This window comes from Crinia signifera, chromosome 7 (genome assembly GCF_055691185.1).
Source record: "Crinia signifera chromosome 7, ASM5569118v1, whole genome shotgun sequence".
Classification (NCBI taxonomy): domain Eukaryota; kingdom Metazoa; phylum Chordata; class Amphibia; order Anura; family Myobatrachidae; genus Crinia; species Crinia signifera.
The window spans coordinates 51715441-51730706 of record NC_139223.1 but is presented as its reverse complement, the minus strand read 5'-3'; the positions used below and the strand labels follow the sequence as shown (position 1 = coordinate 51730706).

The 15266-nt window shown below is 43.6% G+C and overlaps 1 protein-coding gene across 4 annotated transcripts in view; it reads left to right on the top strand.

Moving 5' to 3' along the window:
- ELFN1 (extracellular leucine rich repeat and fibronectin type III domain containing 1) overlaps positions 1–15266 on the top strand; it is a 507720-nt gene that overhangs the window by 340234 nt on the left and 152220 nt on the right. The window lies entirely within an intron of this gene.

Genomic DNA, 15266 nt, shown 5'->3' with positions numbered 1-15266 from the left:
AGCATTATCTATATTTGTATTCGTATACATGTGTCCGCTCCGGGCTGTTCTAATGGTAATTATTTCAGTTAGCAAACATGATTTTATTTCTATTCTCTCTATAGAAAACCACCATGTATAATTTGATTCCAATACTATTCGACATTACCATAAATTGTTTTATATTTATGAAATGTTTTTGTCACTGATATTATTGCCGTTCTTTTGTTTGTTATTATGTGTGACGCAGCTGTTAATTAAAGTGATAAAAGCAATGGTTGTAGTGTTACGTAGTAACAGGAAACCTCATACGACAGTTGAGCCCCCATTCTGTTTTGTGGCAGATCTTTAATTAGTTATGAATAGATTTTCACTTAATTGAAAAAAAAAATTTCTATGCCATAATGCGTCATTTGCTTCTACAGTATCTTTATATAATCTATATTGTGAAAGACCTTCACATTGCCTAAGAGGCATATTGTTATACTTTAGTTACTTAACTAATAGGTACAGTGGCGTAACTACAAAAATAGCACACACACACCCCGCCGGGAATTTTTGGCAGTGCCAACCCCCAAGAAAAGTTGCAAGAGGAGGCTGCCCCCTCCTCTAGCATCCTAAAAAACGGTCTGCTGTAATGGTGCGTACATTTTGTGAGGGAAATTTTTTATTGCAGCAGGAGCCGATCCAGGAGGAGCGCCAGGACTGCAGACAAGTAGATCTGTGTGTCCTGGTTACAGACGGGTAAGGCAAGCAGCAGCGGAGCGATAGCCCCCACAGGCCCACGGTGCCCACACTTACTCAGCACCTTCCCCGTCGCCGCGGAGATATTGTTACGCCAATGAATAGGCAAATAAAAAACTGACCACTGAGACATGTTACCTTAACACCGGGGGAAATAGTAAAGGAGTTATTAGCGGCCTGCAGACCTACCCTCAGGTGCAGCTACAAGCCACTTATAGTAACCAATGATAATGAGCAGCCGTATAATCACAAATGTGACAAAGAATGCTCAGGCCAATTACACACCAATAATCCATATTTATCAGTAGTTCTATCCCGCTAGATAATTGACCCTCTAGAAATAATGTATCATTCAAGTCCACAGTCTGACATCTAGAGGAGGAGTTGGGCCCTCAGGCAGATGGGCCCACAAGTGATTTCCCGAGTGCCCATGTGGGCCAGTCTGACTCTGATTGTAGCTGGTCATTGATTATCCAAGGTTATGGTGAAAGGGTGCTTGCATAAACTGTGCCCCTGCTTCCAGCTCTTATTCAGGATGAAGGAACAAACACAGCTGGGAAGATGGCAACACAATCTGCGTATGTACAAAGGAGCTGTGAGAATAACCTCCACATAAACCAGAGTCTATGGAGGATCAGACATAAAATCTCTTCCATACGCCCACACTCATAAGACCTCTCTAAAGCGCTCTAAAGATATTCTAACCTTGTATCAAATAGATCTATTACATAGATATGTATATGTACTGTACACACTATGCTCTGTATGTTCTATTGGACTCTGGTGTGAAGCTAATTCCACAGCAGAGGCAATTTACATCTGCAACATGCTAGGGCTTGTAGATTTTATAGTCACATCAGCATCTCCAGATCTGTAATGAGAATTCGGACTGTTACAACAACTGACAATAAATGTTTATGCATGAGTCGAAGGACACTAAGATTGATAACTCAGTGTGATGGAGGCTCTTTGATGTGGGCAAACATGGTTAGACTGTAATTTTATTGCAATTTTATATTGCTCCTTCAAAACACTAAAAAGTACCATGACTGACTAGAAAGCCTTGGCGGTCATGGGCCAGTGTTGTTTTTATTGGAAACAGTACCCTATGTTGGGGGGCAAGAAGCTGATAAACAGCTATAGATGTACAGCTATTGGTGTATACCATCTACAGATCTGGTAGGAACTTAGTATAACCAGAGTTTAAGAAGAGAGAGAAGGTTGCTACTCGCACAGGACCCTCATAAATATTGAGGATGATGGGTGGACCCCCAGGTAATGTATACTGTAGGTGTTTCTACGTAAAGTTTGTCAGGGGTGTGCTACCACTGGACACAAAAATGTACAATTTGACAAATCACACTAACCACCACACCCTTGTCAGGTTCTGGCACTTACGCATAGCGATACTCAGCCATTATGACACCAGGATATTAAAATAAAACCTATTACGGTTAAGAGTGTCGGCTATTAATACCTGTAAAAAAGTCATTAATCTTTATATTTGATACACAGTCAAAAACAGTGTGGAGTCGGAGAGCCGCCGTTTTTTAAACACATTTATGTCTTGTTTGTGTTTTTTTATATTTCGCTCTCTTAAAATTGTCAATAAAAGTTAATTTTTATTAGTTTGAAATCTTTCTAAGGTGCACCACACCAGGGCCCTTCTTCTGATCGGTGCGGATATTCCCGCATTCTTACGGAGCGGTCCGCACGCCACGGTGTTTTGCCGCGTGCGGCCATCGTCCGTAGAAACGCCCACGTGTCCTCCGCATTCGGACGGACTCACTCTTTAAGAACAGGGCGTGTTTACGGACGACATACAAACCATGCGTGTGCGGGAGAAACACTCAGATTCTGCACGGTATTACAGAGTATTACAGAGTATGCTCGGGAATACCGCATCCGAACGGGAGCCAAGCGGTGCTACCGCCCGTAAGCGGAGTATTTACGCCAAACAACCCACTATTATGTATCTTCTGCAATACATCACATGACCCACTTATTCAATTACCTATCCTCATAAAAAACTGCTTATTTGGAATTGGAATCAATTAGATGCCAATATATCCTTACAAGCATGCCTAACACATGCATTGCACACATTAACCCTTACAGCAATTGAAGCAGCAATGGTTTCAATTAAAGCACTGACAAGCGTCCTATTAGTGAGTAATGAGTAAAGGAGTCGATTCTATTGGGTTCAGGTGTTAATGCTTGTAGTCATTAGGCGGTCCGTTCGCCTCCCGCAGGAACGAGTGGTGTCCGCAAAGCAATAGTGGCCTTTTGGACACCGCACATTTCTTCCCTTTTTGTTCGCGTGCATTCGGAGTGCTATCCGAATGTACGCCCCCCAACATAAGTGTACTCCCCCGTGTCCGCCCATGTTTCCGCCCCGTTTTGCCCACTTTGAAACTACGCCCATGTGTCATTCCGCATGACGCCCATAATACGCCCATATTTCCCGACTGATTGCGGTGCACAGTTTTGTACGGGATTTGGCCGAACAGGTACGGAGTCAATGCGTGGCACATGCGCGTGGCGTTTGCCACGCATGCGCAGACGCCGTAAAGACGCGATCCGAAAGTATGCGGTAAAGTACGCGTCAATCAGAATAAGGGCCCAGGACATTCTTCTTCCTCTTTGTCAAATAACCAGAGTTTATTATTCTAAACTGTCTGTCATCTCCTTGCTTTTTTCTATATACATATATACAGTACTGTATACAGTACTGTATGTATAGCCTTATCAAGAACCTGTGATCCTTCCCATAGCAGATATAATGGGATACATTCAATAAGAATAATGTTGCTCAGCAGTTGGTATCATTGCCATTGTCATTGGTATCATTGCCATTGTGTGGTGTGTTGGACATTTGCCACCCCAAGGGCTCAAGACAAAGGAGACTGAGTCGTTACGGTCCCGAAGGTGGGCAGCCACTGATCATTGGCACCATGCCCCCACTGCCAAGCGATCACCACTGACAGGATTTTGGCATCTACACAATTTTATTGCATCAGCTGCAGCCCGTAGAAGCCAGGTAGAGCTGACGATGAAGCAAGGAGTGGCTTCATACAGAAGGCCAACTCTCTGCTTATCGCAGCCTGATCTGGCAGTCCCAGATGGAGAAAACAGCTCCTAACAAGACTACCTGTCATGTGGGTGACTGGCAGATAGGGCTTCCAATAGGAAATCACTACCAGCCAAGATGTGCAATCTCAAGGACTGCATCTGGCTCACTGTCACTTAGCTGAGGGGGCTGTTTGTGTGTACGTGTGTGTGTGTGTGGTGGGGGGTGAAATCTACCACTGATTGTGTCCTTTTTGAAGTGGTTGTAAAAAAGGCATGCTTTGGTGGTAATTGATTAAGAACAAACTATACATCAGTCCTTATGCATCTTCAGAGTCTTTTATTGCAGGACCAGATGCAGAAGGTGTTGAATAAGATGTAATTTTGTCATGAATTGGCAAAGTCAAATTAACAATGTTACCACTTGTTACTGGCCAATTGGAGACTGTCAAAGTGAATCGGAGGCTTATCCACTGCACTCAAAGCTGTTCCCAATAAAGTGATTTAGCATAGATAATGATTACCGACCATATATATCATGGGTCTTCAAACTGTGGCCCTCCAGATGTTGTGAAACTACATGTTCCAACATGCATTGCCACATTTTTTCGTATAAGAGCATGCCAAAACTGTCAGGGCATGCCGGGACATGTAGTTCCACGACATCTGGAGGGCTGCAGTTTGAAGACCCATGATATATTTAAACAGCCAGCAATAGAATAATTAGCAGCAAAAGGTGCCCATACACTAGTGCGATTTAGTCCAATTTGGGCCGATTCCAATGTATCGAGCCAATAAATTGGACCAAATTGCATGTGTTTGACAGTACATCCAATCTGATGCGTGCTCCGGAGCACATCAGATTGGACCTAACAGATTGAACGTGCTGCATATAAAATTGATCAGAATTGTACTCGTCAGGTGCCTATTTTAAGCACATCAAATAAATTGCATGCAGTTTATCTGATGTACTTGACTGACATATTCCTGGACCCACCCACTCATCCACCCAAACAAGATATAAATCTGATGGTACATGCGATGTGCATTGGATAACTTGCATGCAATTTAGCCGATGCAAAACACTTGTGTAAAGTGGCACATCAAGTGCCAAATCGGATATGAACCTTCAGGAGAGCTGCAAGGAAACTTCAAGGGATATTTTGTCGGGTGCCGGACGGGTTCCCGACAGTCGGGATCCCGACAGTCGTTTACCCGACGTCAGGATCCCGACTGTCAAAACGCAGACAGCTGGGTGCCCGACGGCCACCCACTATTTTCCCTCGTGGGGGTCCATGACCCCCATAGAGGGAGAATAGAATAGGTGGCTCGCGTAGCGAGCCACCGCGCCTGCAGCATGGTGAGCGCAGCGAGCCCGCAAGGGGTTTTTTTGTGCTCGCCATGCTGTCTGACTCCGGCCAGTCGGGATAATGACTGTCGGGATCCCCACTGTCGGAGTCCCATACCACACCCATTTTATCTGACTTTAAGGTCAGATAAATCGCACTAGTGTATGGGCACCTTAAGGATGCAGACAGGCTCAAATAACAAAATAACTAAAATAAATTCAATAGCCACAGTCCTTCATTAACATGGGTGATACTGTTTACAAATGGGGGGTGGTCCCCACCTTGGTACAGTTTATTGAAGATATTCTTTGCTGCTATTTCTGGTAAACTAGATATAAAATGTTGTAGTTGGTCTTTCAACATGCGTGGGTATCGTAACTTAGTTCTATATGACAATCTATTGATCTAGAAAATGCCCAGAGAAGATTTACCGTATTTAAAATCTTTCAAAATATTATAGACAGCGTGACTGCCGGCTGCTTGGATTTGTACAAAACCCTTGCAGAAAGCTGACCCTAAGGCTTTATCAGACTCTTACACACACAGCTATCTAATGTTGGGATCTAAATGAAACACAATGTTGGTCTGCTCTTTGCTGAAGGATCAGATTACAGAGGCCCTTATTCTGATTGACGCGGACTTTACCGCGTACTTACGGATCGCGTCTTTATGGCGTCTGCGCATGCGTGGAGAACGCTACGCGCATGTGCCACGCCTTGACTCGGTACCAGGTCGGGCAAATCCCGTCCAAAACTGTTCACCGCTATCAGTCGGGAAATAGGGGCGTATTATGGGCGTCATGCGGAATGACACATGGGCGTAGTTTCAAAGTGGGCAAAACGGGGCGGAAACATGGGCGGACACGGGGGAGTACACTTATGTTGGGGGGCGTACATTCGGAAACCACTCCGAATGCACGCGATCAAAAAGGGCAGAAATGTGCGGTGTCCACAAGTGTACTATTGCTTTGCGGACACCACTCGTTCATGCGGTAGGCGAACGTACGCCTAATGACTACAAGCATTAACACCTGAACCCAATAGAATCGACTCCTTTACTCATTACTCACTAATAGGACGCTTGTCAGTGCTTTAATTGAAACCATTGCACTTCAATTGCTGTAAGGGTTAATGTGTGCAATGCATGTGTTAGGCATGCTTGTAAGGATATATTGGAATCTAATTGATTCCAATTCCAAATAAGCATTTTTTTATCAGGATAGGTAATTGAATAAGTGGGTCATGTGATGTATAGCAGAAGATACTTCATAGTGGGTTGTTTGGCGTAAATACTCCGCTTACGTGCGGTAGCACCGCTTGGCTCCCGTTCGGATGCGGTATTCCCGAGCATACTCTGTAATACTCTGTAATACCGTGCCGAATCGGAGTGTTTCTCCCGCACACGCATGCTTTGTATGTCGTCCGTAAACACGCCCTGTTCTTAAAGAGTGAGTCCGTCCGAATGCGGAGGACCCGTGGGCGTTTCTACGGACGATGGCCGCACGCGGCAAAACACCGTGGCGTGCGGACCGCACCGTAAGAATGCGGGAATATCCGCACCGATCAGAATAAGGGCCAGAGAGAGGGATCAATCGGTAGATGTGCTTATCAAGGTGCTAAGATTCATTAGAGGCTTCAATCATATCTCCAGGTATGATTCAGCAGGGCAACCGAGTTCAGTAAGCCCCGCAGAAATATTACATACCGTATGCTTAGTATACAATGTCTGTCCCTTTCCCAGTTACACTCCCCTAGAATATTAAGCGTTACACAATAAATCTATGGAACAGCCACTTACATCCAATTGGCAGCGGGACAGAATACTACTGTATCCTGAGACTAGAACCACAGACAACGCTGACACAGCAATTTCACTAGAATAACGGAGTCTGACCATTAGTGGGATTAATATACACTAAATGTGCGTGCTATTTTGGATAATGCAAACACGTTTCATAATTGCTAGGAATCTCTCTAGGGAAAATTGCTGCTAAAATAATGTCGCTTCCCTTTTGCAGTATTTACAAATACATACTTATTTGCATAACTGTATTTTGAATTGCGGTTTAAAATGCCACGGGGGAAGCAGTTTGTCTTTGTGAGTCCTCCGATGGCGCATTTTCTTCTGCCGCCTCCGAAAAATGGCTGCTTCCCCATACACATATAATACATTTCCTATATTGTTCCTTCAGGGTCTTCTGAATCCTCTCTATAATTTCATCATTAATCCTTTATCCTGCCAGCGGAAGTCAGTGTGGATTAATATATGAACATTATTACGTTTGCTTCAAATGGGGTAAGGCACACAGCAAGAAACTATTAAGTATAAAATTTAATGCCGTAGCAAAATCTAAACTATATTTATAGCTCAACCTGGTCTCTTAAATTTCTCTGCCTGTAAATAGCCTCCATGTATTTTTATTAGCTCAAAAATGGAACGAGTAGGCTTCGAACGTTTGTCCTTATTGCGCAAATCGGGTTCCTAATAGCCACAGTGGGAATGATTTGCAAATTTAGCACAGAAAGCTTATATAAACTTAATGCAATCCATATAGTATATGACGGGATGTAACAGGATGCTGGAGAAGATGTTGGAACATTAGCACTCTTATTTTTGGTTTATGTTGGCCATTAAAGATGTGAAAGTTGATAGATGGTACGCTTGGCTGAACATGCCCGGCTCTGCTGCACAGACAGGGTGTTCTTAGCTGACAATGCGGATGTGCGATCAGCAGGCAAGCCGGTGCAGCGTGAAGGGTACAATATACAGTATCGTTTTCGGAAAATAAGAGTCAACAGCTGCTTCTGTGATGTTAATGACATTATTATTCAACATCTACATACCCTCCAACATCTGAAGGGCAGAAATCGGTACACATTTAGAAAGGGGGTGTGGCCACATGTAAACGGGGCGTGGTCATGGGTAAATGGGGGTGTGGTCATGCCTCCGTTCCAAATGTGTACTGGGCTTTTTTTTTTTTTTTTTAATAAGGGGATACTCTTAACTTTAGGAGCACTTAAATTCCTTTAATGTGACGCTGCAGCTCAGTCCTATGACATGTGATGGCTGCTGGCATATTAAATAATGAATTTATTTTCAATGTTCTGCCTACAATAACTTATGAATAATCTTTTTTTTACATTTCAGATTATTCATAATATTGTAGGCAGAAGATTGAAAATAAATGCATTATTTAATATGTCAGCAGCCATCACATGTCATAGGACTAAGCTGCAGCACGTAACTAGAATGAGAAGAGATTAATTAAAAAAAAAAAGTTTAACCTATTAACTCCAGCCTCCGGCCGCCGCTGGCTGCACCTGATGACCCGGGTCCCGCGGCCGTTGTATTCCACGCTGTGTGCAGTCAGTGATAGCTGATTGAAGTAGCTTTCTCTTCGCTCAGGGAGTCCTGGGTCCTGTCCCCTGTGCGCGACGCGTCATGATGTTATGACGCGCCGCGTCCACACGCTGGTCCGGGAGTCCTCAGCCTAAAGCAGCTATCTCTGCTGCACTTCGCGCGGCCGGAGTCCTGTGTCCCCTGTGTGCATCATGATGACGACGCCGCACATGCTGGTCCGGGAGTCGGTACCCGCAATGAATGCACCCTTGGGAACGGGTGCTTGGGAAGCCTGGGCGAGTCGGGTGCTTGGCGCACCACTGACAGCGGCTTTGGGCACAAAAACCGGTACATTCGGTACAGGTTTTATTTGCCGGTACAGACCGTTAAAAAACGGTACTGTACCGGCAAATCCGGTACAGTTGGAGGGTATGCATCTAGATTTGAGCTGTTATTTAAAAGTTGATCAGAGTTCATGAGGCAGAATACAGCAAGGACTGGTCGTGGTTTCTTGAGAGTTACCACTAGCCAATACCGCATTGGTAGCAGATGAATACACCCTCTTTAAGAGTTGTTCTTGCTTAGACTGTACTATTTGTCTGATCACAGGGTTATTTATAATAGGTGCAGGATGTGCAGTACATGCACACTTACAATCATCATCATCGGCCCAATGTGATGTGCCTCTAACACAGGGCAGTAAAGAGCCTGGTCGGGACCAGGTACTTTTCCGGGGGTGGGGCCTAATCATGGGAGGTGTGGCCATGCACTTTTAAAAATAAAATACAGAAAAATAAAATACTTCACCTCCCTGGCCACGCTGCAGCCCTGCAGACAAGAGCATGTGCTTGGGTGAGAAAAGCAGCGGCTGCCAGGTAGTGGGGGCCATCAGACCTGGGCCCAGATAATTAGTACCCCCCCCCCCCTCTCTGCACCATTGCCTGCTCAGTTGTAATTTTAGTCACCAGCGGCCTCTGTAGCAAGTGTATGGGCTTTCAGCTGACGGCTCGCACTCATCGGACGATGCAATGATATATCTGCAGAAATATCGGTCATTGGCTCTACTGCGGGTCCAATGCAATATGCTTGTGACCGACATTGTTCAGAAACATATCACTGGTACAGTATATATCCACCGATGCCCCATGATATAACGGCCAGTGTGTACCAAGCTTTACACCTACATTGTTTGCAGTTTATTGCGTTACTTTATACAAATGTCAAATTATTTGGTGCTAACAAGACATAGAAAATACAGAAAATGTATTCAAAATTCCCATGAATGGGTGAGTAGGTGCCCAGTGCAATGTTTTGCCCAGGGGCCCACACTGATGTAAATAGGGACCTGAGATGGGGCTGCTGGTCCTGCCCCCTCTTATTCATTCATCCTCATTCTCTCCAGTCTTGCCCTCTTACAGTAGCTTTGTGCTGTATATAATGTAGGATTAGGAGGAGTCTGGATGCGTCTCACATGCACAGTGGGAGGGGTCAGGATGTGGCTCACATGCACAGTGGGAGGAGTCAGGATGCGTCTTGCAAGCGCAGTGGAGTTAGTGGTGTTCAGATCAGTAAATCTCCAGCAGCATCTCGATTTTACAATCAATCCTAATGCTAGATCACAGAGGATGCATGGGGGAACCACCTCCTGGCCACGTAGCCAGAACCTTGTCCTATTATGACCCATGTGTATGCCGAGGGGACGCCTCTCGCAGACGGATCTCTCCTGTGTTGGTGTAAGTCCTGATATTAGTGATAGCAGGTGTAACTGCTGGCAGAAAACATGCTTGCAGCAAAATGCAAATGCTGGGAGTCGAAGAAATAGCTGCACTGGCATGTCATTAGCAAATTAGCAACGTTCCACATGCAACCAAGAATCGGGCCTATAATGGTCTCCTGTACTTCTCAAGGCTGAAGGAGCCATTCAGTACTGCCAGTATATAAGTCCTGACCAGGGCTGCGATCACAAACTGTGGTGCCCGGGGCTTCCAAATAGGCAGGGCCTCCCTTCCCTTTCTCGAACACCAGGAATGCCTGGGTCCTGTGTCTGCAGCACTGGCTGCATTACTCAACCTTTACATTTCTTCAAGGAAAATATGAACTTTGTTTATGACAAATTATACTTTATAAACTCCAGTTCAGGACCTCCTTTCTGTCTGGGCCGGGACTGGAGTCCCCGCAGTCATCTTCCCCCAACAGGCAAAGTCACATCCCCTCCCTTGCCCTCGGTACTCAGCCCTGCCCATTAACTCTGCCACTGGTTATACTTTGAACAGTGAATATTGGTGTGCCCATGTAGGGGGCTAAACACCACAGGCAACCTAAATCCCTGTAACTGATATTGGGCCAGTATCAAGCTTCAAAAAGTGAGAAAATGGAGAGTGAGAAACAACCAGCCACTGGTTATACTTTGAACAGTGAATATTGGTGTGCCCATGTAGGGGGCTAAACACCACAGGCAACCTAAATCCCTGTAACTGATATTGGGCCAGTATCAAGCTTCAAAAAGTGAGAAAATGGAGAGTGAGAAACAACCAGCCAATCAGCTGCTACCTGTCATCTTTCAAACCCAGACTGTAACATGACAGGCAGGAGCTGATTGGCTGGTTGTTTATCACTGTCCATTTTTCAATTTGAAGCTTGATACATCTGACCCATAATGTAGTCAAGGTAAATCTAACACCAATTTGATGGTGGAGCAAACGAAGGTCAGGCAACTTGTGGCAATCTGACCGCATAGGAAATGCATGCAATGCTGGTAATTGTAGTTTCACAGGATGCCTGAAGTTTCTATACTTAGCTTTGCAATGAAGGTCAAGTAATTTAAGCAATAGAGCCAGTCAAGTATAACGCAGACATATCATACAAGTGTGGGTGAATCAGTTTGACCTGTGCAGACAGCACTAATAAATTGTGCATCCCTACTCACCAAAGGAATAATGTAAAAATGAATACAGCCCAGCGAGATCAGCCCCCCGCCTATGTGTTACCGCTCCTCATATTGGTATGATGAAGATTTTATAGAGCATCTTGCAGCTGCTTAATCCCAGGGATCGAAGTTCACGTCTTCTGTTTAACCTTTTTCTTTCGTACAATAATAGACCGAATATAATAGCGACAACAGTTACATCAGCTCAACACAAGAAGCATTAATTATACTAGGGAATAACTGAGAAACTCTACTCAGCCATGGTAAATGTAGAATGTGTGGCTCTTTGCAAAGTGTATAAATGAATTGCAAGCATTCTTGATATCTCCAAAAGAATAAACAATGTTTGGAACTCACAATGCTATATTTCTGCATACAGCTCCTATTGCCAGAGAGGACTGTGGGTGATAACAAAGAAATCACATACTGGGCCTGTTGCCAGTCTGGTCATACAAATCATAGCAGCTTGCCTTCAAATTGTTCCAGAGGGCTTCATCGTTCAAATACTGTATTCCCCTTTGTGTTTGATTAGAACTTTCCCCTTTAGAATGTAGGCTCCCACGAGCAGGGCCCTCTGTCCTCATGTGCTTTTCTTAGACTATATATATATATATATATATATATATATATATATATATTGTGATGAAGATCACAAGCACAGGGTCTCAGATGATAATTGGTTATTCTCATCAGCAGGTACAGCATAGCAGGTGACATTCATATACAGTTGGTATCACAGGCCTAATTAATCAAAACTTTATCATAAAACAGCATTAATGTAGGCTCCTGTTCATTATAGCTGAAAACTGTCCATACGTGTTGTAATCACCTACAGTATATACTGTATATTTGGTGCTTAATCAGCAATTTCATGTTATAAGTAGGGATTTGCACTGCACAGTTTTCGCATCGCTCAGTTATTATCTTAGCGGTGACTGATTTTGGTTTGTATTTTTCACAGTATTGAAAAAAAAAAGCTTTTTTCACATAATCTAGGCTTTTTTTGTTCCTAGAGTGTTAATAACCTCAATGACATTAATTTCCAGTCATTTCTACTCAATTTTGACAACCTAACAATATTGTTCACCAACATAGGCCAAAGGCATGCAGGCAGGCAGGCTGGCTACACTAAGGGCCTTATTCTAGTTCACTCTTTCTGACAAAATCCTTCTTAGGTGGACAAAACCATGTGCACTGCAGGGGGGCAGATGTAACATGTGCAGAGAGAATTAGATTTGAGTTATTTTGTTTCTGTGCAGGGTAAATACTGACTGCTTTATTTTTACACTGCAATATAGATCTCATTTTGAAGTAAAATCCCACCCAAATCTAATTCTCTCTGCACAAGTAACATCTGCCCCACCTGCAGTGCACATGGTTTTGTCCATCTAAGAAGGATTTTGTCAGAAAGAGTGAACTAGAATAAGGCCCTAAGCAACAGAGCAGCAGCACAAACACACGGCAGTTATTTCTGTTCAAAAATGTTTTGCAAATTAGTAATGTTTACGCAATAAACAATCGAACAAACTTGCAAGTACTTTCAATAGAAAACGATCCAACACATATATGTACTACGAATAGTGTGTGGAATATCATTGCTCTAAAGTAGTAGTAGTTACCAAACAGAAAATAAAAATAAAAACTAAACCATGTGCAACATTGCAGCAGCAGACTGGTATGGCCTCTACACAAGTACATATGCCCCCAGCACAGGTTATATTCAGTGCCCAATCTGTACCTCCAATCTGGAGGCCTTGGGCCACTGATAATTGGCACATTGTGCCAATGTAAAGATCTGATCAAACAGCCTTTTTGTTGAGCAGTTAAGATTCTACTTGTATGGATCTTTGTTGGAAGAAATGATAATATTGCAGTAGAAATACATCGGATATTATCGTTAAAATCAGAGGAGGGTCTAACACAGGCCTGTCATTTCAAATTGCCAGAGAATTAAAATTGGATATCTCTCATATTATGTGGCAACTTTTACCCTTTGAGTGCCAACATTGCAGTGAGCGAACCTCAAAATATCCGCTAAAAAGGCCAGCATTCTCACAGCGACTGTTTTTTTTGTATAAATAAATAAAAATATAGCCAAGTCAATTAATTGAAGCTTAGTTAAATATTGCACCCCTAAAAAATAGTTTAAAAAAATGCGCATTTTTAACAGATATTGGGCAGGATGCACTAAGATCCACAGTCCTTCACTGCCGCACATCGCCAGCGACCGCATAGATAATTATCGCATATGTTACTGCAAAGGACAGCTCTCGCATTAAGAGCTGCCCTTTGCGATGCACCCTGCAATGTGCAGCAGCTCCCCGGCAGTTCCACCTCCCCACTTACCCGGGGCTGTTGCTGCTCAGAGGGACTCCGCCTCCTCCTTCCTGCACCCGGAAGGGGACATAGGGGCTAGGGAGGAGGAGGACACTGGTCTGGGCAGCACAGCACTGTGCTGCCCGGACTCAAGTGAGGGAGGGGTAAGGGGTTGCGGTAACAAGCCTATAGGCTTCTGTGGGGTATCACCAGCTTTTGCCGATAACGAGTTTTTAGCAAATTTTTCCTTTAGTGCATCCCGCCCATTTTGAGGATCTCTCACAGCAACATTGGCAATCAAAGGTTTAATAAAAAAGTTTGCTTGGCAATTTTCCCTGTGATTTGACATTAAGATTCCCATTTAGAATGTATGGAATTATTTGGTCAGTCCTGGGCTTCACAATTTCTAATGGCAGCCTGGCATAGGCAATTTCTAATGGCAGCCTGGCACAGACAAATTGTTTTTTTAACACTACTAAATATATTTTTTCAATAAAAAATAAAAGATACGAGAAGTGTTTAAGCCAAATAACTGTAGACCAAGTATCAATAGCTGTAGATTAATGTATTAGCGCTAATAGTTCATTGTAGCAACCAGTGGGAATGTAGTCAATAACAGAAATATCAATATCATCCAATATTCTCCAAAGCATGATTGGATTGGTTAGGCTGCTGGAGGCCGATTTATTCTAGAAAGCAGTAGCAATTAGCACAATGATAATGGGTTGCACAGAGGCTAGCATTGCTGTCTCTTCCGCTCGGGTCATGGGTTCAATGATGAGTCTGCTCTAGAGCAAGCATGCCCAAACTATGGCCCTCCAGCTGTTGTGAAACTACTACACATCCCAGCATGCCATGCCATAGTTTTAGCATTCCCTAATAGCAAAACTGTGGCAAGGCATGATGTGACTTGTAGTTTCACAACAGTTGGAGGGCCATAGTTCGGACATGCCTGTTCTAGAGCCTCAGGACTTCCTTTGATGGGTCAAACACCCTACTGGCAAAGTTCTTTGAATATACAACATTCTCGTATAACAAAATATTAAATTATAAGATTAACATGGCAGCACAGCTCATCAATTATAACACAATTAGCACTAACCAGCCAGCAAGACAACAGGTTATAATAATAGTTCAACTGCAGGTCTTGAATGACCTCATTAGAGCCGGTAGCAGTGGAATAGGCTTACAAACCTTGGCTCTCTATTCATTAGTCACACCTCATTCACATGGCACATTCTGTCCCCCTACTGGTCCTGTCGCAGAGAATGTATTGAATCCCTTTCAGATTTAATCCTCAATACGGTTAAATCATGCATGCCCGCCAGCTGGTTAATTTAACATTTCCCTACCCTGGTAGCACATATGCACTATGTAATTATAGTTTTTTATTATTACTTATTTCCTCGGTTACTGTATTTTGCAGAATGATTTCAGAGCTGTCTCAATGTAATTTTGCGCAATGCAATAAAAAAACAGGAATTATGGCTTCGCGAGCAGGAGATTACTGTAGGAACACCTTGGTCTTTTTGGTCATTTATGGT